Below are 23,130 nucleotides of genomic sequence, written 5' to 3' on the forward strand. Positions count from 1 at the left end.
CCCTCGGATTTCTTCTCAAATGTCATCTCCTCAGGGAGGCGTGTCATTGCTACCTCATTTCAAATGGTAGCTCCTCATCCCAACACTTCTTGTTCCCCATTTCTACCTCATTTTTGTCTTTTACACTTATCAGTATGTAACATATTACACATTTTTAACAACTATGCATTTTATTTGTGCATTGTGTTCGTGCTCCCTTAATAGAAGGTAAACTCTGTGAGGGCAAGGGTTTTCATCCACCATCTAGAATAGTGTGACATGTTGTAGATGCTCAATAAATACGCAATTTATTGACCAAATATAATCATCTCAGTAGACATAGAAAGTGCACTCCATAAAATTCAATGTCTGTTTGTGATACAAAATCAGCAAACTCTGATTAGAAGGCATAAATATTCCGGGAACATCATATTTAATGGTGAAACATCGGAAGTGTTCCTTCTTAGGGTCAGAAACTAGAAAAGTACCATTAATCAATAAGACAAGACAGCACTTTCATTCAGCATTATACAGGATGTTCTAGCTAAAACAATAAGGAAAGAAAAAAGAAATGATAATTCTTAGCATTGGAGGGATATAAATAATGCTAATCATCTATGTAGAAATCCCAAAAGAATCTACAGATAAATTATTAGGATGAATAAAAGAGGTTAGCAAATTTGCTAAAAACAAAATTCAAGATACAAAATCAATGACATTTCTGGACTCTGTTACAGATATTTAGAAAAGTATTTATGGTAACACCAAAATATTGCCCTACTCAGAAGTTACACCTTCAAAAGGCGCGATTCTTCCCAAGTAGTTTTAGAAATTTTATGAAACTAAAGTAAAAATCCCTGTACCTCTCTCCTCCCATGAAACATGAAACCAGATTTTAAACCATAAATGGAAAAGAAAATGGGGGTCATGCTCTACCAGATATAAAGACTTCCTAGTATAAAACGATAGCATTTAAGACAATGTGGTACTTAGAAAAAAAAAAGATGATTGGAAGGGGATAGAGAGCCCTGGAGCTGAGCCTTCCATTTATGGAAATTTTACTTATAAAGACTTGGCTCTGAATATAAGTGGGAAAAGGAAAGAATTTTTAATAAATGGTGCTGTGACAATTGGTTATCCACATGGGAAGAAAACGGATACTACCTCACATCGGTATAAATATCAGTTCAGGTTGTATCAAAGACTGCGTGTAAGGCAAAGCTAAAAGAAATCTGTTACGAGAAAATCTATAGGAAATATTTTATGACCTCAGGTAAGGAAGTTTAGAAAAAAAGATAACTCATTAGGGAAGAGTTAATTTTGCTACATTAAAACTCTGTTCATCAGAACACTCAAGTAAAAAAAAATCACAACCTGGGAGAAGATATTAATAACATATAACTGAAATAGAATAAGCATCCAGAATATATAAAGTCCATGATAAAAAGACCAACAGTGCCAAACACAATGGGCAAAGGAGTTGAAACAGAACCTCATAGAAGAGAAGACACCAATGGCCAAACACCATATGAGAAGATCTACAACTTTGTTAGTAATTAAGGAAATTTAAATTTATACCATCACGACATACAATTTCCCAGGCAACATACTGGGAGAGGCTAAGGCTGGCAAAATTAAAGTCCGGGAGGGTAGGGAGAAATAGGACTTCTTACGCACTGCTGAGAGAATGTAAGTTGTTACAACCACTTTGGAAAACACTGGTTTTATCTTGCCAAGTGGGCCAACAAATCCCACTCCTGGATATGTATTCTAGAGAAACTCTGATATACCAGAAGACCATAGTATTCATGGAATCACTGTTTTTAATTGGTGAAAAAAAAGCGTATAAAGGAAATAACTCAGATGTTCATCAACAGAATTATGTAGAAAGTTGAGGGTTGCGCATGTGATAAAATGACATAAACCTATACCTGCACTTTGTACCAAAGTCAATTTCCTGGTTTTGATATTGTACTGTGGTTATATAAAAGGTAACCATGGGGGGAAACTGGGTTAAGGGTATGATTTTTGATATCTTTGCATATATTTTGTATATTTTTGCATATAGTTTTTTCAAAATAAAAGTTATAAAAACAATTTGGTGGTTGTTTTCTTGAAGATGAAATACTGTCCTGCCATGAAAGTAATGAACTACTGCTAAAAACAACAGGATACATCTGAAAAACATCAGATTAAATAAAAAAAAAAAAAAAAAAAATCAATTGCCTAAAAACAGATACAGCAAAAGGCTCAAAATGCATAACATAAGTAATATCTAGTTATATCTAGAGATGCAGCCGTGATAAAACTATCAAGAAAAGCAAGTGAATGATAGAAACAAAATTGAAGATAATGTTTATTCAGAGGGTTAGGGAATGGGAGGTGAATAAGGAAAGGGACTTAAGGGTCTTCAAAGGTGACCAAAATATTCTTTTTCTTATATTTTTGTTTTTAATCACTATTTTAGAATAACTCTTTTAAGTAGTCTTAAAAATTATAAACATGGTCTTTAGTTTAGCATTTAACAGTCACCTTTACCAAAAAGAATACAATTAAGTGAAAGTTATGTGGAGTTCAGCAAACATAAACATTTTTTGGTATATAATTGTAGAACATCTAAGGGCAGATTGGTTCTAGTTTAAGTTCTTGGTTTTGACTTCTCACTTTGGGTGAATTGGTTTGGGTCAGGGGTTCTTGGAGTGTGGTACCTGCACTAGCAGTATCTGTGTCAGCTGGATATTTGTTAAAAATGCAAATTCTCAGTTCTCATCCCGTACCTACTGAATCAGAAATTCTGGGAGAGGAGTCAGCAATCTGTTTCCACATAAGCAAGCCCTCCAGGGACTTCTATGGGTGCGAATTTTGAAAATCACTAGTAAATTCTACTTTCTCATCTATAAAATCAGTGGATAAAACTAAATCATTTTTTTTTCCCAGAGCATGGTGCATCTACTACTGATCATAGGCAGGATGTTTTTATGTGTTAAACATATGAGCATTTTTAATTGCACTAAATTGCATTTATTTTAATGTTTGTTAGAAAAATATAAATAACTTACCACGTTTCATATAGATAAGTTTAAAAATACAGAAAAAGAATCTATTTAAACTTGAAGTAAATAAAAACAGTAAGCCAAAATAGACAGGGAAGACAGGCTACCACAAAAATCATGCAGTCGGTTCTCAGATATTGAAGTTTCCGTAACCCTGAACTGGATGAGTCTTTAAAATATTTTCCAGTCGAAAATTGAAACCTTATATGCTTATTTCTCTCACAGATTTGCCTCCTTAATTTTACTTTTAAAAATTTAAGCTAATGAATTAAAATTTTAGTCCATGATAGGTGGCCTGGAAGACAAATGGTCTGTCAGTATACTTTTATATTGGGGAATACTTATCTGAGATTCAAAATCTTACCATGGCTAAAGGACAGTGTTGATAAATCACATTCAAGTCAATTAAATATATTAAGGAGTAGTCTGTTTTGAAATTCCACTTAATTTTAGAAGCACTCTCTTTATTTCACTACTTGTAGTATTTGTAGTGGGATAAGCAGATGTCTTTATGTTAAGAAATGAAAAGAGAGTTGGGGGAACAGAAACAAAAGTTTTTATGATTTAGGGATTATGCTTTGCCAAGCCTATGCAAATTATAAATAGGTTCATCATACTTATCACAGGCATTTTTTAACGGCTTTAATTAAGCGATATTCACATATCGTACAATTCACCCATTTGAAAGTATGCAATTCAATGGTTTTTTAGTGTATTCACAAGTTGTGTGACCATCGCCACAACAGTTGTAACAATATTTTCATCGTCTTTTTAAAGAAGCCCCCATATCTATTAGCCGTCACTCCCCATTCTGCCCCCCCCAGCCCTAGGCAATCTACTTTTTGTCTCTATGCATTTGCCTCTTTGAACATTTTATATAAAATGAAATTGTACAGGTTCTTGTCTTTTGTAACTGGCTTCTTGACTTAGTGTATAATGGTTTCAAGGTGCAGCCATGTTGTAGCATCTATCAGTACTTCCTTCCTTTTTATTGCTGAATAATAATTCTATTCCACTGTGTTGATAGTCCACATTTTGTTTATCCATCCACCCCTTGATGAACATTTGGTTGTTTCTGCCTTTTTGGCTATAGGTTAATGCTGTTAGGAACATTATGTACAAGTTTTTGTGTGGACTTATGTTTTATTTCTCTTGGCGATCTGCCTACAAATGGAATTGCTGGGTCTAACGGTAACTCATTTAACATTTTGTGGAAACTGACGGGATCTAAAAAGCATTCTCTCATTCAAAGTAAAATTATGACTTTATTAAAACTGAAGACATTTCTATTCTGACTTTCAATAAGGTACCGATTTTGTTTGTCAAGGGTTTTACACAAAATTCCTCTGCAAATGATTTGTGTGGCAAAAGTCATCACTAAAATACATGTTATTTGAAAACAGCAGCTTACAAACTGCTGTTCAACATCACAATTATCTTCATTTATCAAAAATGTCACATCCTTCTTGACACGTTTCTTTCTCTGCATATTTTATTGCTGCCTGTGTCATTTAGCATTAGAAAAAAATTTGCATGGGATACGCTTCCCAAACTGATGAAACTTCATGTTTTTTCTGGGATTGACTTTTAAAAATAAATTATCTGTTGTTAAGAAAAACTGTTGGTAGTTTCTTTTAGAATTCCCATTTCAACAATAATAAAAAAATGTTTATAAATGAAAACATTTGGGGATCTAGCTGCATCACGTAATTTTATATTTTGTGTGTTGCCCTATTTATTATTAATATTTTCAAGTTTTAGAAGGAGATATTTTCTTGTATAATATTTTACATTTAGTAAACTGTTATTATTTGACTTGATTGTACTGCTTTCTTAAAGCTTTTGGGCTAAATTGACTACCTTTAAATTCCTTTTTAGGAAAGGTCTTCAGAATGTTCTCTTTTAATATCTACTTAAGAAATTAGGTTTTAATATTGTGTTGTCAGGAAGAACTATTCTTGAAAAAAACAAAACAAAATTAAACTAAATGCAGCCAATTACCTAATTATTAATAGAAAGACAACTGACAGTATAGGAAAAAAAAAGTCCCCAAGGGAGGAGAAAGAAAAAATAACCAGTTAGACTTGAAAGGCATTGTGCTGGTTTGAATCTGTTATGTACGCCATAAAAGACTGTTCTTTTAATCCACTCTTGTGGGGGCAGATCTATGGTGGTGGGAACTTTTCATTAGGTTGTTTCCGTGGAGATGTGACCCTCCCAATTGTGGGTGGGACCTTTTGATTAGATTATTTCTTGGTGATATGGCCCCACCCATTCAAGGCAGGTCAAGATTAGTTTACTGGCATACTCTATGAGAGGATAAAAGGCAGAAACATTTTGAAGAGAATCAGAGAGAAAACACCCAGAGACATTTTGGAGATAGCCGTTGAAACCAGAACCAGGAGAGAAGTTAAAAGATGAAGCCCAGAGTTTGCCCCAGAGAAACTAAGAGAGGACCCCCGATGGTTAGAGAGAAATGCCCTGGGAGAAAAAAGCAAGGACACACAGGAGCTAAGAGCAATGCAACCAGTGGCAAAGGACCAGCAGATGCCAGCAACGTGCCTTCCCAGCTGACAGGGGTGTTCCAGATGCCATCAGCCTTTCTTCAGTGAGGGTATCCTCTTGCTGATGCCTTAGTTTGGACACTTTTATGACCCATAGACCTGTAAATTTGAAACCTAATAAAACCCCATTGTAAAAAAGCCCATCCATTTCTGGTTATTTGTGCATTTCAGCATTTTTAGCAAACCAGAACAGGGGTATATTTTTTATTGACAAAGTATGGCCTTTCATTGCTACACTGATGAAAAACAAAATGAATAGTTAGGCAACATGAGGCGTTCTATGCCCTTGGAAATAAGCATGACATTTCCTTTGTCTCTGAACATAGAACAGTATGGTTCTACAGCTTGAGCAGTTGAAATGGCTCATCCTTGGTCATATTTCCGGTAGGGATAACCCATCCTGCTCATAGCATGATAGAGCACTGGATGTTCATAATGATGACCTGAAGCTTCACAGTTTGGGTCCTCTTGGAAGTAGACCCTGAGATAGGGTTTAGTGTTTGGGATGTTTCCCAGGCAGTGCTTTTGAGAACAACACTGGGGAAGGCAGGCAGTGGAGTCAGGATTGTGCAGAAGGGAAAGTCAAGGTGCTCCCCTGCCAACCCCCAGGGAGCTTTAGAGCTGAAGTGATCCATCAGAGTAGTCTCGTGTTGGGCCAAAATGACCAGACCTTTTTACGCCAGCTCCGTCAGACTTGGGGGGGGGATCTGCCCCCCTCTCCCCCAATGGCACGACCTTGGGTGAAGCAGCTCTCTTGCAGCTGGGGTCTGCAAAAGGGTCAGAGCTGGGGCTGTCTTCTGACAATACTCTCAGCAGCTGAAGCAAGAGGTTCTTTCCTGAAGATCAGTCCCAGTGGTGCTTCTCCATGTCCACCCCACTACAACAGTCACCACGTTTCCAAAAGCCTTTAAAAAATATATATATCTGATCATAAAATAGTACAATTAGAAACAACCTAAATATTCATTCAATATGGGAATAGTTAAGTACAGTATTTTACAGCTTTATAATTAAAGACAATAGCATTAAAAACACAGTTACATTTATGTCTATTGACAAGAAAATATGTCTGTAATATAGAATGTAAACACCAGGTTGCAGAACTATATATACATACACACTGTGGTCCTATTTTTATTTACAAAAAGCTAAATAAGTGCATACAACTCAGAGACACACATATATTCACTAAATTTTTAACCCTCAAGATTGGATTAAGGTGAACAAGAAGAGAGCAATGGTGTTTTTCATATTTTTATTTTTATTTTTGGTATTGTGTGAAATTTGAAGGGATTTGGTGTGCTTATGTGCTCAGTAGAGATATTAGTTTCCTATTACTGCTGTAACAAATTACCATAGATTTAGTAGCTTAAAACAACCTAGTTTATCATCTTAGAATTCTGGAGGTCAGAAGTCTAGTTCTGGAAGGCTGAAATCAAGGTGGTGGGAGGGCTGCCTTCTTTTCTGGAGGCTCTAGGGCAGAGTTTATTTTTATTTTTATTGTTTTGCCTTTTAGAGGCTGCCTGCCTTCCTTGTGGCTTATGCGCCCTTCTCATCTCCAAATCCAGCAATGGCCAAGGGTAGACGAGGTCCAGAAGAGAGATTATATGACTTTGGACCAGGCTGGTAGCAGTGAAGTGATGAGAAGTCATCAGATTCTGGATCTGCTGTACTTTGAAGACAGGGCCATTAAGATTTGTTGACAGTCTGGATGTGGGATGTGACAGAAAGGGTGGTGTCAAGCAGGATTTCAAGGTGTTCAGCTTTAACAACCAGAAGGAAGAAGTTGCTGAGATAGGGTAGACTGTGGGATGAGCAGGTTGGTGGGCACGATCTGGAGTTATTTTGGGGCATGTTAAAAATTTGAGATTCTATTAGACATCTAAGGGCAGATGATGAGTAGGCAATTCCATATATGAATCTAGAGTTCAAGAGAGAGGTCCGTAATAAATGTAAATGTGGGCGCCATCATCATATTATAAGTGTTGTTTAAACCAGGCATCTATCTGAGACCACCAAATGAGCAGCTACAGACTGACTTGAAAAGAAGACTGCCAGCTGAGTCCTAGGGCACTCCAGTAACTAGACATTGGGGCAAGGAAGTGGAACCAGTGAAAATGACTGACATGGAGTCCCAATACCCTGCATCCTGATTGACAGCAGAAGATAATAAAGTTTATTGAGCAGATAAATGAACAAGGGGAGGTAAAGTAGCACAGGAGAATGATCATCTTTGTTTCTATATATAGAAGTCATTGAAAGATGAAAAATAGGATCAGTAGTATCTATCTCATCAACGAACGAGTAGGGAGTGAGTATGTTTTATTAGAGTAAAAACAGATCGGATTCTTTCTATTTCATAAATATATCAAATATGAGAAAAATAAGAACCATTCATTTTTATAAATTAAATTGTTTATTCAATATAATTACCTTCTTTTAATCTTCATAGTGCTTAATGTGCTGATGTGGCTAATTCTTTGAGAAAACGTGTAAAAATTTCGCTTCTGTATAGAGATAAGTCCAGTTCTTCAAGTTGATTATTCCAATTGTTTTCTGAATATACTTTAGAGTAGCAGTACTAAGTAGTTGAAGCTCATTTTAGAAATTTTCCATATATGTGTCTATATTCTTCACACTCAATTGTAGAAGAATTTCTAAAACCAACATAGGAAAGCTGATTGATGATTGTCAGTCTTGTGATTTTGCTTCCAGGTATTCGAAAATTTGTAGTAGAATTTTCAGCATTTGTAATGGTCTTATTTGGTATTGGAGGTGATTTGGAAACTGTATTGAGCATGTATCTTGCTAGAGACACAGACCTTTTCTTCAAGGATTTTATATTCTAGGCAAAAACTCAAGAAATTTTATGTAAATGTACCTCGAATTTAGTAGGGAAAACATAAAATGATATAACTGAAGCTCTCATTTCCTTCTTACTGCCTTTGTTAAGAGGGGGATTTATTAAAGAATAGACCAGGGAAGTAGCAAGCAATATCTGTAAGCTTGAGAATAGAAGAAGCATAGAAAATTAAATTCACAAACTGAGCAGCCTTAATATGGATGAAGTTTCAATGAATAGGACAGGTGCTATAGTTGAATAATAGTTCACTGATCTTTTAAAATGAGTTAAGTTTTGGTTATGTTGGTCCTAACCCATCCATGAGAAGGAAGTAAATGCTTCATTGTGGGGAAGAGTATAAGTTTAATCAGGACAAAAGAAAGCCCTAGGTGGCTGAAGCAAGAAGTGAAACATATATCAAGGGTTGCAATATGAGTAGGAAACAGCATTTTAGCAATGCTTGTCTGTAACAGGAAGCCTTTACTTAAACCAGAGACCTCAGTTTTCTGTGCGAGTTTTAAGATTCCCTTAAGATATAACCTGGGTTGGACAGTCACCCAAGATCTATTATATATTTAACCTCAGAGAAATGATTCAAAGTGTGTTATTGCCTCTTGTTTTTGTCTTCCGGGCAGCCTGTCTCCAGGCCTTAGCTGATGTCTGGGTCAAAACCTGTTGTGGTCACTATTACTTCCCAGGCCAAAATCCCATCCCTTGTGTCTTTGCTTCATTCAGAGACTGTTTTTGCACCTACTCTCCTACTGCAGTGCTCCTGGAAAACAGGAAGCGTCTCATTCTCTTCTGTGGGTTGGAGGCTCTTGATTTATGATAGGTGAATTCTGTAGTCTTTGAGCTTTGGATGGAGAATGGTAAATACTGAAATCGTCCTTGGAATAGAATTTGTCCCAAAGCATTTCAAGAAAACACAAAAGGCATAAAAATTTGCATTTTCGCTTAAAGCCTAGGGAAACCATTTACAACAAGGGGGCAGAAGTTGATGCTGTTGTTTATCGTGCTATATGCTGTTTATAGACCCTCATTTTACAGTTCTATCTCTGAAATGCAGTTAAAAAAAAAATGCCTAGCACCATAGCAACTCCCATGAAATGAGGCATATGCTGTTTCTAAGACTCACAATATGTTTTTCTGATACTGTGTTTGCTCATAAACATGTTTATTGTAGGTGCTGTCTGAGGCAGGGACTGCTTTCCTATAGAAATCCTCTCTTGAACATACTAGTTTCTGGCTCCCCTGGAGGGAGAAGCGGGCTCTTCTTAGCTATCTTGGAGAATTTGATGCTTTTAGATATTAATATCAGGGTCAGTAGCTGATATGTGTCACAACTGTCTTGTCATAAATGGACCCATTTTCAGAGTACATCACCCTGTTTTTTGAGGTGTGTGCAGAATGAGGTGTAGTGAAAGAGATATTCTGTGTTCCATGGTGATGCTTCAGTTATAAAGTGTCTTTCTCTCTCTCTTAAAGTCACTGTGTAAACAGAAATAGCGTTAACTCTAGAGTCAGTCCTGAGTCCACATTCTAGTGTTGCCATAAAAACTTTATGTTATTTGTCGCAACACTTCTCTGACCCTGAGAATTGTTAAATCGCTAAATTAAAACAAATCTATGAGATCCTTTGGATATCACATGATGTAATATCTGCCGAGCGCCCCAGTATCTGTTCATTACTTGAGCAGAGAAGACTATTAGTGGTAAAGGAGAGGCTGGTTTTGGAGGAGGGATGAGCAAAAATGGATGGGAAATTTGGGAACGTCTTCTACGGAAGACTTATGTGGAGTGCGGTCATTCTGCAGACATGAATTTGTGAACTAGCAAAGCTTTTTTTTTGTTACAGGAGGTCCATGTGGGGCATTTACAAATTGGGGGCATCTGAAAATAATAACTCAGAGCCAAAGGAGCCTAGCGACACTTGCTACATCTAACCCTGCTTTTTATCTCTTAGGTCGCTAGGCTAGGAGGCTACAATTATCTTCTGAAAGATGCTGGGTATGGTTATCTTGCTGCTCTGAAAGCAAAATGGTCCAAATTTTGTTGAAGGAATGTTGTAGGGAAATGATTGCCTCCATGCTTTTAACACCACTCACTTTTTAATTTAGCTTTTTGTTTTGGGGAAAGTGTATGAAAATTCAGGTTGGCAAAATTGCTTGGGAGAATTTCTTAAGAATAAGTAAATTTAGATAGTTTCTATGTATAAGTGAGAAGAAAGTTTTCTTATAAACAAACCATTCTATTTTGTTAAGCTCAAATATTTTATTTTCCTTAGAGATAAGGAGAGTAGAAAGATTTTGTAGTTTGAATATCTTTCTTGGTATTAAATGTAAATAACCATTAAATGTGCCTAAGACATAATTATTTAGAAAGAGTTATATGAAAGATAAACTATTAGAAACTATGAAAATCTTGAGATTGTGGAGTTGGAAGGGACTAACCTGGTTTTTTAAATAGTATTTATCTCGTTACTCGGTTCCCTTAACTATAAAATTGTTAAAATGTTACTTGATGCACAGATTAAAAGCTAATTTATTCAACAGATATTTATTTATTGATGCTTACTATGTGCCATGCTCTCTGCTGGTTCAGAAGATATGCCTGTATACTGGAAAGAAGAAATATGCACCTTAATGGATTTTAAGACTAGGAGGGAAGATGGCAAGTATGATGAGTACTTCCAAAGTCGCCGCTGCTGTGGGGTGTCGGACCGAACACCGTGCCCAGTGCTCGGAGGGAAGAGCAGTGAAACCCATCTGTCTTGGGTACATGCATTATTTCATTTGATTCTAGCCACAACCCATTAGTTAGGTCTAATTTTTTCCCTTTTACAGCTGTGCAAAGTTATATTCTTACAGGTCTATGTTCAAATAATTCCTATTAAATGAAAGTAATTTAGACCCAGAGCAGTTGTGGCGTTTGGCCAAGGTCTTAGCCAGATAGTGGGCAGAGCTGGGGCTGGAACTGTTCCCCAACTCTAGGGCTGGGCTCCTACCACTGTACCACACTGCCCTCAGTGAGCCCATAGGCATGTATATGCATGGTTGATAGGAAAGATGCACAGTTTTCTGTATTCCACCCTTACAAATAGGAAAATCATTTCACACAATGCAGATAATCTAATGATAGTGTAGACAGGGCTCCTGGTGTAATTAGTTTTAATTCCCATCCCTAGTTTTAGGTAATGTTCAGTTATCCAGATAGATTTGAGCTATAGATTTAGGATATTAACTAATGGAATCCAAGTCTGTGAAGTTTCCTCTGGCAAGCTGTTGGCTGTGCAGTAAATTCAAGCCAGAATTCAGAGCCGTTTATCCAAAAGTTAGGTGTTCTGCAACAGAAGTTGTATATTTCGTCTTGTTTAATGTGTGGACTGTGTGGGAGATTTTTCTTTGCAAATTGAGCCTTTGGAGACCGGTGCCGCTATAAGTACATTTGAAATCCTACAACTGGTAAACCTTTGGTAGTTTCAATTTCTTTCTCAAAGAAAACATCTCTTATAAGTATTTGTCTAGTTGTGTGTTGGGCTACCCATCTTAATTAGTAAAGGTTTAATGACTATCTTGGGATTTTGTAGAAACTCCAGTAATAATGAAATGTGAACATTTTGGACCCTTTCTAGTGAACCCATAATCAATTCCAAGTCAGTTTCTAGCTTGTACTATCTATCTACCAACTATTAACTGTTGTGAAAATATATTTAAAGAAATATGGTTGATAGGGAATTACTTTGATGAGTGCAAGGACCTCTTTTTCCTTGGAAGGGAAGCTGGATGAGGAAAGAAGAGATGTTAGTTTTGGAAGACTTTCCTCCAGGGCTTCAGCATCTTGCAGTTCTTTGCAATGTTTCTAATCCCGAGGTATTGATACAGTACTCTTCAAGTCTTCTAGGGTTTTCAGCACTGGAGGTGAGTATCAACTAATAGTACCTATGTCCCTTCTGTAATTTACTTGGGCTCTGAAAATTGTCATGATGTATCTAGTAGAGAAATGCAAGATATGTTGTGACTTCATATGTGTATATGTATGTATTTTAAAAAGCCAACCTGAATTCCATTTTTTCCCAATCTGCAATGGTGTACCCAACAATTAGGGTTTTAAGACTTTCTGGTGCTGAAAGTATATGCAGCCCAAAGTAATATATATGTTGGCACTACTACTGTAATGCTTTGGGTTTATATTTTCACCAGATACAGAGGAACCCTCTTGAATGGGTGCCAAGACAGAGCAATCTATCCTGACTTCCAATCCAGGGTCTACTGCTATAGAAATGTTTAATGTGTTTATAATTCTCCTCCCCTAATATTTCCTTGCATCTGTGTAGCACCATTTCTTTCCCAAACATTTAATATTGATTGTTTAATTTTACCTTTGCAGCTGTATTGTAAGGCAGACAAGGTCAGGCTGACATACACAGTTTCTCTCATGACAAGGACCAATTGTGATTTATGGCCATTTACAGGATGCTGGTGATGTGGAGGAGGGTGCGTTTTTGCCCAACAAGGCTATATCCTTCCACTTGGCAAAAAAGAACATGTTAAAAAGCTGGTTCATCGTCAAAAAGAGGATCCTTCACTCCATTGTATTTTTTTTCCCTCCACTTCTTCCAGTGAAGAGCCCTTAGGCTAACTTTCTATAATGTTCAGCTAATGTGTTTGTATGTTCAAATCACTTTAACAAATATTTATTGAGTGCCTGCCTCCTAAAGGTATTATGCTGGGTGTTGTGAAAGTTTTCATGAGAATCCTGATGTATGGGAAGTAACAAAAATAAAACATTGTGTGTTAATGTGTTCTAGTTTGCTAATGCTACCTTTTCACAAAACACCAGAAATGGATCAGCTTTTATAAAGGGGGTTTATTTGGTTACAAAGTTACAGTTTTAAGGCCATAAAGTGTCCACAGTATTGCATCAGCAATTGGGTACCTTCACTGGAAGATGGCCAGTGGTGTCCAGAAAACCTCTGTTAGTTGGGAAGGCACATGGCTGGCATCTGCTCCAAGTTCTGGTTTCAAAGTGGCTTTCTCCCAGGACATTCCTCTCTAGGCTTCAGCTTCTCTTCAAAATGTCACTCTCAGTTGCTCTTGGGGCGTTTGTCCTCTCTTAGCTTCTCCGGAGCAAAAGTCTGCTTTCAAAGGCAGTCTCCAATAGTCTCTGTAAGCTGGAGCTCCTTGTGGAGCTTATATAGTGCCCTGGTAAACTAATCAAGGCCCATGCTGAATGGGCGGGGCCACACCTCCATGGAAATTATCCAGTGAAAGATCTCACCCAGTTGAGTGATCACATCTCCACAGAAACATCCAATCAAAAGTCTCCAACCTGATCAACACCAATACGCTTCCTTCCCACACAAGACTACATCAAAGATAATGGCATTTTGGGAGACATAATACATCCAAACCAGCACATTCTACTCCCTGGACCCCAAAATGACATGATCTTTCCATATACAAATGCGTTCATCCCATCACAATATCACAGAAACTTTATTCATTTCAGTAACAATAGTTAAATACAAGATCCCATCAAAATCAGTTACAGGCGTCGTCAGTCCTAAGGCATAATTCTCCTTTAGCTGTGGATCTGTGGACTTAGAACAAGTTATGTGCTTCCAATATATAAAGGAGGGACATTCATAGGATAAACATTCCCATCCATAGGAGAAACTGAAAGGAAAACAGGGTTCACAGGACCAAAACAGTTCATAAAACCCATAGGGCAAACTCCATTAGATTTCAAAGCCTGAGAGTCATTTATAGAATGACGTTGCATCCTTGGGGCTTGAGAGAGCATGAGTCCAACCCTTCCTAAGGGCCTTTGCGGCAGCCCTTTTCGCTCCAAACGCTGGGGTGAGTTCTCTAACATATCCACACACTGGGGAGACCACCTTCTCAGCCCCACCCTCCTCAAACATTGGGGCAGCTCCCGGATTCCCTTCCATCTCTGGGGCACATGCTCAACCCCTTCAGGACAGTGGGGTGGCAGCCAGGTTCTCCCCAATTTTCTGGGAATGTGCTCCACCCTCTTTGGGGCCTGGGGTGGCAGAACTTTTCCTGAGCAATGAGGCTGAAGGCCCACACTCTACCTCCGGAGCAAACTCACCCTTTCCATGCGTGTGGGCTGCTCCGCTCTCCTAGCCCGAGACCTATTGACTCCAGACCTCAACCTCCATGGCTCTGTCTTTGAAGAAATTTTTCCTTCAATTTGTTCTTTGTCTGTCTCCTCCAGTCAAGACTGGCAGCATTTCTATCTATAAAGATCTCGCAAAAATTCTGTTGGCTTTTCATGAAGCACACAGGGGTCAAACAAAGCTGTCAGACAATAGGACTTTCCACAAATCCCTTCTGGATATCTCCGTCTCCAATTTTGGCTTGTACTGAAATGGCGGCTGGGTTCCATGTTTGGTTAAATCCTCACGTTGGGCTGTAGCTTCTGGGATTCCACACCACGGAAGCCTGGAATTTTCCAAACCATCAGTTTCTCATTTCTTTGAACCCAAGAGTTCAGTTCTAAGTTTCTCTCTCTCTGCTCACATTTTACTATAAGCTGCAAGGAGAAGCCAGGCTACGTCTTCTGTATTTTGCTTGGAGATCTCATCAGCTGAATATTCCAGGTTGTCCCTTTCAAATTCTGCCTTCCTTCCAACACCAGGACTCAATTTTGACAAATTCACTGCCACTTTAAAACAAGGATCGCCTTCCTTCCAGTTCACAACACATTCATCATTTCTGCTCAAGGCCTCATCAAAAATATCTTTAGAGTCCATATTTCCACAGTCTCTTCAAAGCAGTTTGGGCCTTTTCTATCAAGCTCATCACAGTTCTTCCAGAGTCTTCCCCTTATCCACTTCAAAAGCCTTTCCAACATGTTTGGTATTTGCAAACTCAGCAGCACCCCACTTCTCTGGTACCAAAATCTGTTCTAGTTTGCTAATGCTGCAGAATGCAAAACACCAGAGATGGACTGGCTTTTATAAAGGGGGTTTATTTGGTTACACAGTTACAGTCTTAAGGCCATAAAGTGTCCAAGGTAACACATCAGCAATCGGGTACCTTCACTGGAGGATGGCCAATGGTGTCCGGAAAACCTCTGTTAGCTGGGAAGGCACGTGGCTGGTGTCTGCTCCAGAGTTCTGGTTTCAAAATGGCTTTCTCCCAGGACGTTCCTCTCCAGGCTTCAACTTCTCTTCAGAATGTCACTCTCAGTTGCTCTTGGGGTGTTTATCCTCTCTTAGTTTCTCTGGAGCAAAAGTCTGCTTTCAAAGGCCATCTCCAAAATGTCTCTGTAAGCTGAAGCTCCTCTCTCAGCCCCTGTTCATTCTTCAGTTTCCTTCTTGGCTGTAGCAAGCTTGCTCCTTCTGTCTGAGCTTATATAGTGCTCCAGTAAACTAATCAAGGCCCAGGCTGAGTGGGCAAGGCCACACCTCCATGGAAATTATCCAGTGAAAGATCTCGCCCACAGTTGAGTGATCACATCTCCACGGAAACATCCAATCAAAAGTCTCCACCCCAATTAACACCAGTAGTTTTCCTGCCCACACAAGACTGCATCAAAGATAATGGCATTTTGGGGGACATAATACATCCAAACCAGCACAGTATGGGTCTCTGCTTTAGTTGAATAGAAATTGTTATGAAGCAGTGCACCTTGTTCTCCAAAAATTTGGTAAATAGCGTGTCAACTAGAGATGAAAAGAAGACAGAGAAACACTTACTTACCTTTAATATTAATATAAGTTCTTTGTTTTTACCACATATTCCTAAAAACCTTCATTGTAATATATTACAGTAAAGCCCTAGGTTTGACTTTTAGAACCAAGAGCAATAGATTTGTGGATATAATAGATTCTGTGAAAGCACAGATTCTTGCTAAATCCTGAATGCCCCATAGTCCTCTGAACAACTGTCTTAAATTTGGAAGAACCAGTCTTCTCTTTGGTTATGACCTATAGACCCCCATCATTGTAACTACTGTGATATAAACTATAGAGTATGGGGCTTTAGTTTCCCAGTTGCTAAAACAAGTACCGTACAGTGGGTTGGCTTAAAGCAGGAATTTATTGGCTCACAGTTTCAGAGGCTAGAAGGCTTACTTCCTCCTGGGGTTGGTATCTTCTGGCTGGCTGGCAATCTTTGGGGTTCCTTGGCTTTTCCTTACATAGCAATTCAGATGGTGATGCTTTCTCCTTTCTCTGAGTTCTGCTGGTTTCTAGCCTCTGGCTGTTCCCAGTGGCCTTTTTCTGTCTTTCATTCTGCTTATAAAGGACTCCAGTAATCTGGATTAAAGCTCAACCTGATTCAGTTGGTCCACACCTTAACTGAAGTAACCTCATCAAAAGGTGCTATTTACCATAGGTTCATACCCACAGGAATGGATTAAGATTAAGAACATGTTTTTCTGGGGTACATAACTTCAAGGCACTACAATTGGTGAGAAATAATTTATTACTATTGACAAGATTGTTTGTTATTTACTTTTTGCATTTGCAAGGAGTTCATGTCTCATTATATTCCTTGCATGGCTAATTGATTGGAAGAGGGTGCTGAGTTAATACCACCTTCTTTCTCAACTTCTTTCTCTGTTACTGAAATTCTCAGAATTAGTCAAGTTCTAATCAAACGTCTTCATTTCCTTAAGTTGAACCTCCTTCCAGAGCCATTTGGAGGTCCCTGTATACAGGTCCCTGTATCAGTGATTCTGTAGAATGTAGAGGGAATGAGGGTGAGAGTCCTCTCCCTTCCCATGTGGGTTCCAGACGTTTTGGAGGCAGCTTGAGCCCTCTGGATGGTATTTTAATCCCTGATACCTATGGATATGAGAATCCTGTTTTCAGTGTCTGGGTAGTATTTGTGAAAGACTTTTGGTTGGATAAGTTAGGATGGCTGCTCACATGAATAAACCCTTACTACATTTCCCTAATTTCTGGACAGCCCAGGGTACCAAGGTCTAGGTGGAGCTTGTGGAACTCCAGCTCCTTGGCTCTTCCAAGATATTGCTGCTTCCCTTTTGCTGCTAATCACCTGTTTCCTTGGCTTTTCAAAAGCATGGATAGTCCTTATAATCACAGTCTCCTGGATATGAAAGTATGAACACAGACTCCTAGATATGGAAATTTTCATTTTGAAAGAAATGCAATGAAGGAGACCAAGTGAAGTGCTTCTGGGTAGAAAAACCGGTGCTAGAACTTCTGTTTGGTGCTCTCCGTCCAGCGTTCCCTTCCGAAGCATGAGACTAAGCACAGTCTCATTCTACACCTTTCTAGACCTGAGATCTGCTCATTTATGCATCAAGTTTTAGATCTGGTAAAAGGAGCATTGATTATGGAAATAATAGGGGAGGATGAGGTCTATGTAGCAGCTGTAGTTAAGTAAGACAATGGGGAGCTATGTTAATTTGGTGGAATGGGGTAAATTTGAGAGTTGAAAACACATTTCTGCAGTTTGTGATTGAACTTAGGGCTCTTCTTTTCTCTCTGTATCTTATTAATAGACATGCTGTTTTCCTGCTGGGGCTTCAGAACCTACAGTAGCGTGAATCAGCAAGTAGGAAGTATTATTAGTCATGTGAACGCAGACATTTCCCCTTTGCCAAGGGCTTCACATTTCCATTTCTCTCCCTTATGGAGGAATCCTCACATGTAGTGATGGCATGTTTTGTTCTCTGTCTGACTCGCTTGGGGGTATGCTTGTCTAGTTCAAGTAATCACATATACTATAAAATTACTTACAACACAATCAGTGAGAGGCCGTCTCTCCTTCCCTTACCTCTGAGCCTAAGGTGACCCTACAATGCTGGTATGTTGAAATGACTCACTCTTGTTTCTGAATCCCAAATCAATCTGATAAAGGATTAGTTTTCTGATTTGTGAGTTTATTTATATGAAAAGTTTTGTAAACATATGTAATTCAAACTTAATTATTTGTTTAATACCAATAGAATTTTTAGTCAATAGAGCAAATTGTGTGAATCTAGATTTTCCCAGGAAATTCAGGGCCTGCAGACATAAAGCTCAAGTAGAGCCTTGGCTCCTTGTGAGTCCTAGGTAAGGGTGCACTTAAGGATAGAGAGTTAGATGAGGGAAGAAGAGAGTGCTACTTGATTGAGGAAAGTGAGCAAGGTGGCCAGAAAGGTTTGTTGCATGGCGAGAGTGTAATTTTAACATTTGGTTTCTTTTGAAGATGGCTCCCCCTTTTTTCCCCAACTCCCTATCCCTGTCACAGAACAAGAGGTGGGAAGCACCTCTGTTTACTTATTCCCTAGATCAGTGCTTCTCAAACTTTACCCTGCATGTGAATCACCTGGGGATCTTGTAAAGTGTAGATTCAGATTCACTGGTGGTGGGGCAGTGGTTCTCAAAGTGTGCTCCTCAGAGCAGCAGCATTGGCATCAACTGTGAGCTTACTAGAAATGTAAACTTGTAGTCCCCGCCTGACTTACTGATGGCACCATGAAGTTGGAGAATTACTGCCATAGATGATATTTTCTGTTTTTTTTCCCCAGAACTCTTTGCTAATCTGTAATTGGATCTTGCATTGTTCAGTTGATATTTAGGAATTGAAGCAGTGGGGCAAAAACCGTGCTCTAGGCTTCTTACTGGCTCGTAGTGTCCAACAAATTAACTGGCTCTGTTATCATATATATTTCTTAGTCTTTCACCATACCTACCTGTTACAACACTGACGTCTTCTAGAGCAAAAATGCTCTCTCCTAGATTTGTCGTTACTATTTATGCACTTGCATTTTTGAAACTGTTAGAAATAAAAGGTGGAGTTACATACTAAAAAGTACAATACAAAACTACTGGCATTGTAGTTACCTATATGGTTACCTTTACTGGAGATCTTTCTGTTTTTCCGTTGCTTCCATTCATTGGGTAGTGTCCTTTCCTTTCAGTCTGAAGAACTTCTTTTAGCATTGCCTGTAGGATAGGTGTTACCATTATGGTGACAAACTCCTACAGCTTTTCTTTATCTGAGAATGTTTTAATATCTCCTTCATTTTTGAAAGTCTTGCTGGTAATAAAATTCTTGTTTGGAAATTGTTTTCTCTTAGCACTTGAAGTATTTCACCCCATTGCATTCTTGCAGAAACTCCATGGTTTCTGATGAGAAATTGGCACTTAATCTTATTGAGACTCCCTTGTACGTGACATGTTGCTTTTCTCTTGCAACTTTCAGAACTCTTTGCTTGTCCTTTGGCTTCAACGGTTTGACTACAGTGTGCCTTTGGCATAGTTCTCTTCAAGTTTATCCTGTTTGGTGTTTGTTGGACTTCTACAATGTGCATATTCACATCTTTTGCTGAGTTTGGGAAGTTTTTTGTCTTAATTCTTATAATATTCTTTCTGTCTCTTTCTTTCTTCTCCTTCTGGCATTCCATAATGCGAATATTTGTATGCTTGATGGTGTCCCTCAGGTCTCTCAATCTGTTTTCACTTTTTCTAATTCATTTTCTTTTTGCTCTTCAGCCTGACTCATTTCAAGTGTCTTGTCTTCAAGGTCACTGATTTTTGTCTTCTGCCAGCTCCAATCTGCTGTTGAAAACCTACAGGGAATTTTTCAGTTTCAGTTATTGTGGTCTTCAACTCTAGTAGTTCTGTTTGGTTCCTTTTTAAAATTTCTGTCTCTTTATTGAGATTCTCATATTGTTCATTCAATGTTTTCTTTAATCCTTTAGTTCTTCCTCTGTATTTTCCTTCATGTCCTTGAGCTTAGTCAGGATCATTTTTTAAATGTCTTTGTCTGATATATCCACAGTCCATTCTTCCGCACTGATGTTTCCTGGATTTTTATCTTCTTCCTTTGGATGGGTTGTCATGTCCTGCTTCTTTGTTTGTCTTGTAGTCTTTTGTTGCACACTGTGCATCTTAATATTTTAAAGTGCTATCTCTGGGATTTAGGCCCTGCTGTCTGTTTCTTAAGTCTGTATATAGCCAGTGTTATGACATAGATTTCCTTGAGTTCCAGGAGCTAACAAAACCAAGCAAACCAAAGGGAAAAAAAAAACACCTTTCACAGTCTTTGCAAATTGGCTTTGCTTTGGTCAGTGCTCTCTTTTAGAGTTCAGCCTTCCTATCAAGAAGGCCAGCCCAAGGCTAATGCAAAGTGCATTGTTGGTGGGAATGTAAAATGGTGCAGCTGGCTTTTTTCTTCAGAAAGTTAATTATAAAATTACCATATGACCCAGCAATCCCACTACTAGGTATATACCCAAAAGAATTGAAAGCAGGGACTTGAACAGATATTTGCACACCATTATTCATAGTGGCATTATTCACAAGAATGTCTCTTCTGAATCCATATCTTGTTCTGGGCTTGTGTTTGCTAGTGTCATTAGTGGTTACCCTGCTTACAGGAATTTGAATGTCCCCTCTACTCCCTATGAAATAGACTTTATCCCTCTCCTGGGTGCTCTACTGTAGGACTTAAAGCAGGTAAGCCTTGCCCTAGGCTATTTGACTTAATTGTTTCAACAGCGCTTTAGCTGACCCCAAGTTTCTTTTGCCTGGAAGGCAAATTCTGGCAGGGGTGGGGGGAGTGGGGTGGTGGGGTGGTGGTGGTGGTGGTGGTGGTGGTGGTGGTTGTGGTGGGGGATGGGCTGGGCAAGCCCCAGGGGAGTTTCCTAGACTTTGCACCAAAGCAACAAGCAACAAAAGAAAAAATTGATCAATGGGACTTCATCAAAATAAAAAACTTTCATGCATTAAAGGCTTCATCATGAAAGTGAAAAGACAACCCTCACAATGGGAGAAAAATATTTGAAAACCACATATCTGATAAGGATTTAATTTCCAGAATTTATAAATAAATTCTACAACTCAACAAAAACTCAAACAACCCAAATGAAAAATGGGAAAAATACTTGAATAAACATTTCTGTAAAGCAGATATACAAATGACCAAAAAGCACATTAAAGGATGCTCAACATCATTGGCCATCAGGGAAATGCAAATCAAAACCACAATGAGATACCATTTCACAGCCACTAGATGGATCCTATTTAAAAAATGGAAAATAAGCATTGGAGAGGATGCAGAGGAATAGGAACATTCATTCATTGTTGATGGGAATGTAAAATGGTGCAGCTGCTGAGGAAGACAGTTTGGCCATTCCTCAGAAAGTTAATTATAGAGTTACCATCTGACCCAGCAATCCCACTACTAGGTGTATCCTCAAAAGAATTGAAAACAGGGACTCGAACAGATAGTTGCACACCATTATTCATAGTGGCATTATTCACAATAGCCAAAAATGAAAGCAGTTGAAGTGTTAATCAACCAATGAATGGATAAACAAAACGTACATTTGTTTGATGGACTATCATTCATCCATAAAACTGAATGAGAAGTTCCAATAAATGCCACAACATGAATAAACCTTGAAGACATCATGTTGAGTGAAATAAGCCGGATGCAAAAGGACAAATATTGTATGATCTCACTGATAGGAAATAATTAGAATAAGTAAATTCATGGAGTCAGAAACTAGACTACAACTTATCAGGGGCTGGGGTGGGGGTAGGGAATAGGGAGTTAATTCTTAATTGGTGCAAAATTTCTGCTTGGGGTGATGGAAAAGTTTTGGTAATGGCTGGTGGTGATGGTAGCACAACACTGGAAATGTAGTAACACCACTGAAGTTATACATGTGAATGTTCTTAAATGAGGAAATTTTAGATGTTGTATGTGTTGCTAGAATAAAAATTAAAACAAACATAGGACTGTACAACACAGACTATAACCCTAATTTTAACTATGGACTATAGTTAATAGTACAATTTTAATAATATTCTCTGATTGGTTGTAACAAAGATATGGCACTAATGCAAATTGTTTAAAATGAGGCCAGTATATGGGAACTCTGTATCTTTCTGCATGATCTTTCTGTAAATCTACAACTTCTCTAATAAAATAAAAAAATAAAAATAATAAAATTAGAATAACACCGTCTCCTGTGATCATGAACATCACCTGCAACACAGTTAGATACCATTACATGGCAATTGGGAAATACTGTAAAAGATAGACCGAAGAAGAAACAACTAACTAAACAAAATGCCCCATAGCAAAATACGCTTGCAGATTTTCAGCAGGTATGGGTCTTATCTCAGTTTTACATCTTTGCCTCAGCTTATTCCCAATCCATAGTTATTTTCAGTCATATTATTTACTGGTTGATGGCCATTGCTACCCAGAGTCTATGACTGCATCATTCTGATGGATGCAAATACACATAACATCACTTTAATGAATGTTGCTATTAAAAAAAGAAAAAAAAATTATAATATGGATCAGATTTTCTCAAAATTCACTTTTCTTAACATATTTACAAAAGATGAATGTTTCCCCTTTGTAATGACTCAACAGATGTAAATTTTAATCTCTGAGTGTTTTGTGGATCTCCTCCAAAGTATATCACTGGAGGAAATGCTCATTGTATATTCTCATTATTTGTCAAGTTGTTTACAAGCCCCCAATATAGATGGGTCCAGGCTGTATTTATGCTTTTCCACAGGAGGTTGTGATCTTGTAAAAAAGGAATCATTTCTTTTGTGAACTTCAATAAAGCAATGAGAAGAGTTCAGAATTCCCAAGTGTACGCAATGAGCGCATTTGAGTTCTAATGTGTTATGTTCTTTCCATCCACACTTTGTTTAACTATATATGTATATATGAACAACAAA

At 38.2% G+C, this 23,130-nt stretch overlaps 1 protein-coding gene across 11 annotated transcripts in view; it reads left to right on the forward strand.

Moving 5' to 3' along the window:
• The window catches only part of NRG1 (neuregulin 1), a 1,140,254-nt gene that overhangs the window by 42,722 nt on the left and 1,074,402 nt on the right, over nt 1–23,130 (forward strand). The window lies entirely within an intron of this gene.

The sequence above is a fragment of the Choloepus didactylus genome, chromosome 3 (genome assembly GCF_015220235.1).
Source record: "Choloepus didactylus isolate mChoDid1 chromosome 3, mChoDid1.pri, whole genome shotgun sequence".
Taxonomy (NCBI): Eukaryota; Metazoa; Chordata; class Mammalia; order Pilosa; family Megalonychidae; genus Choloepus; species Choloepus didactylus.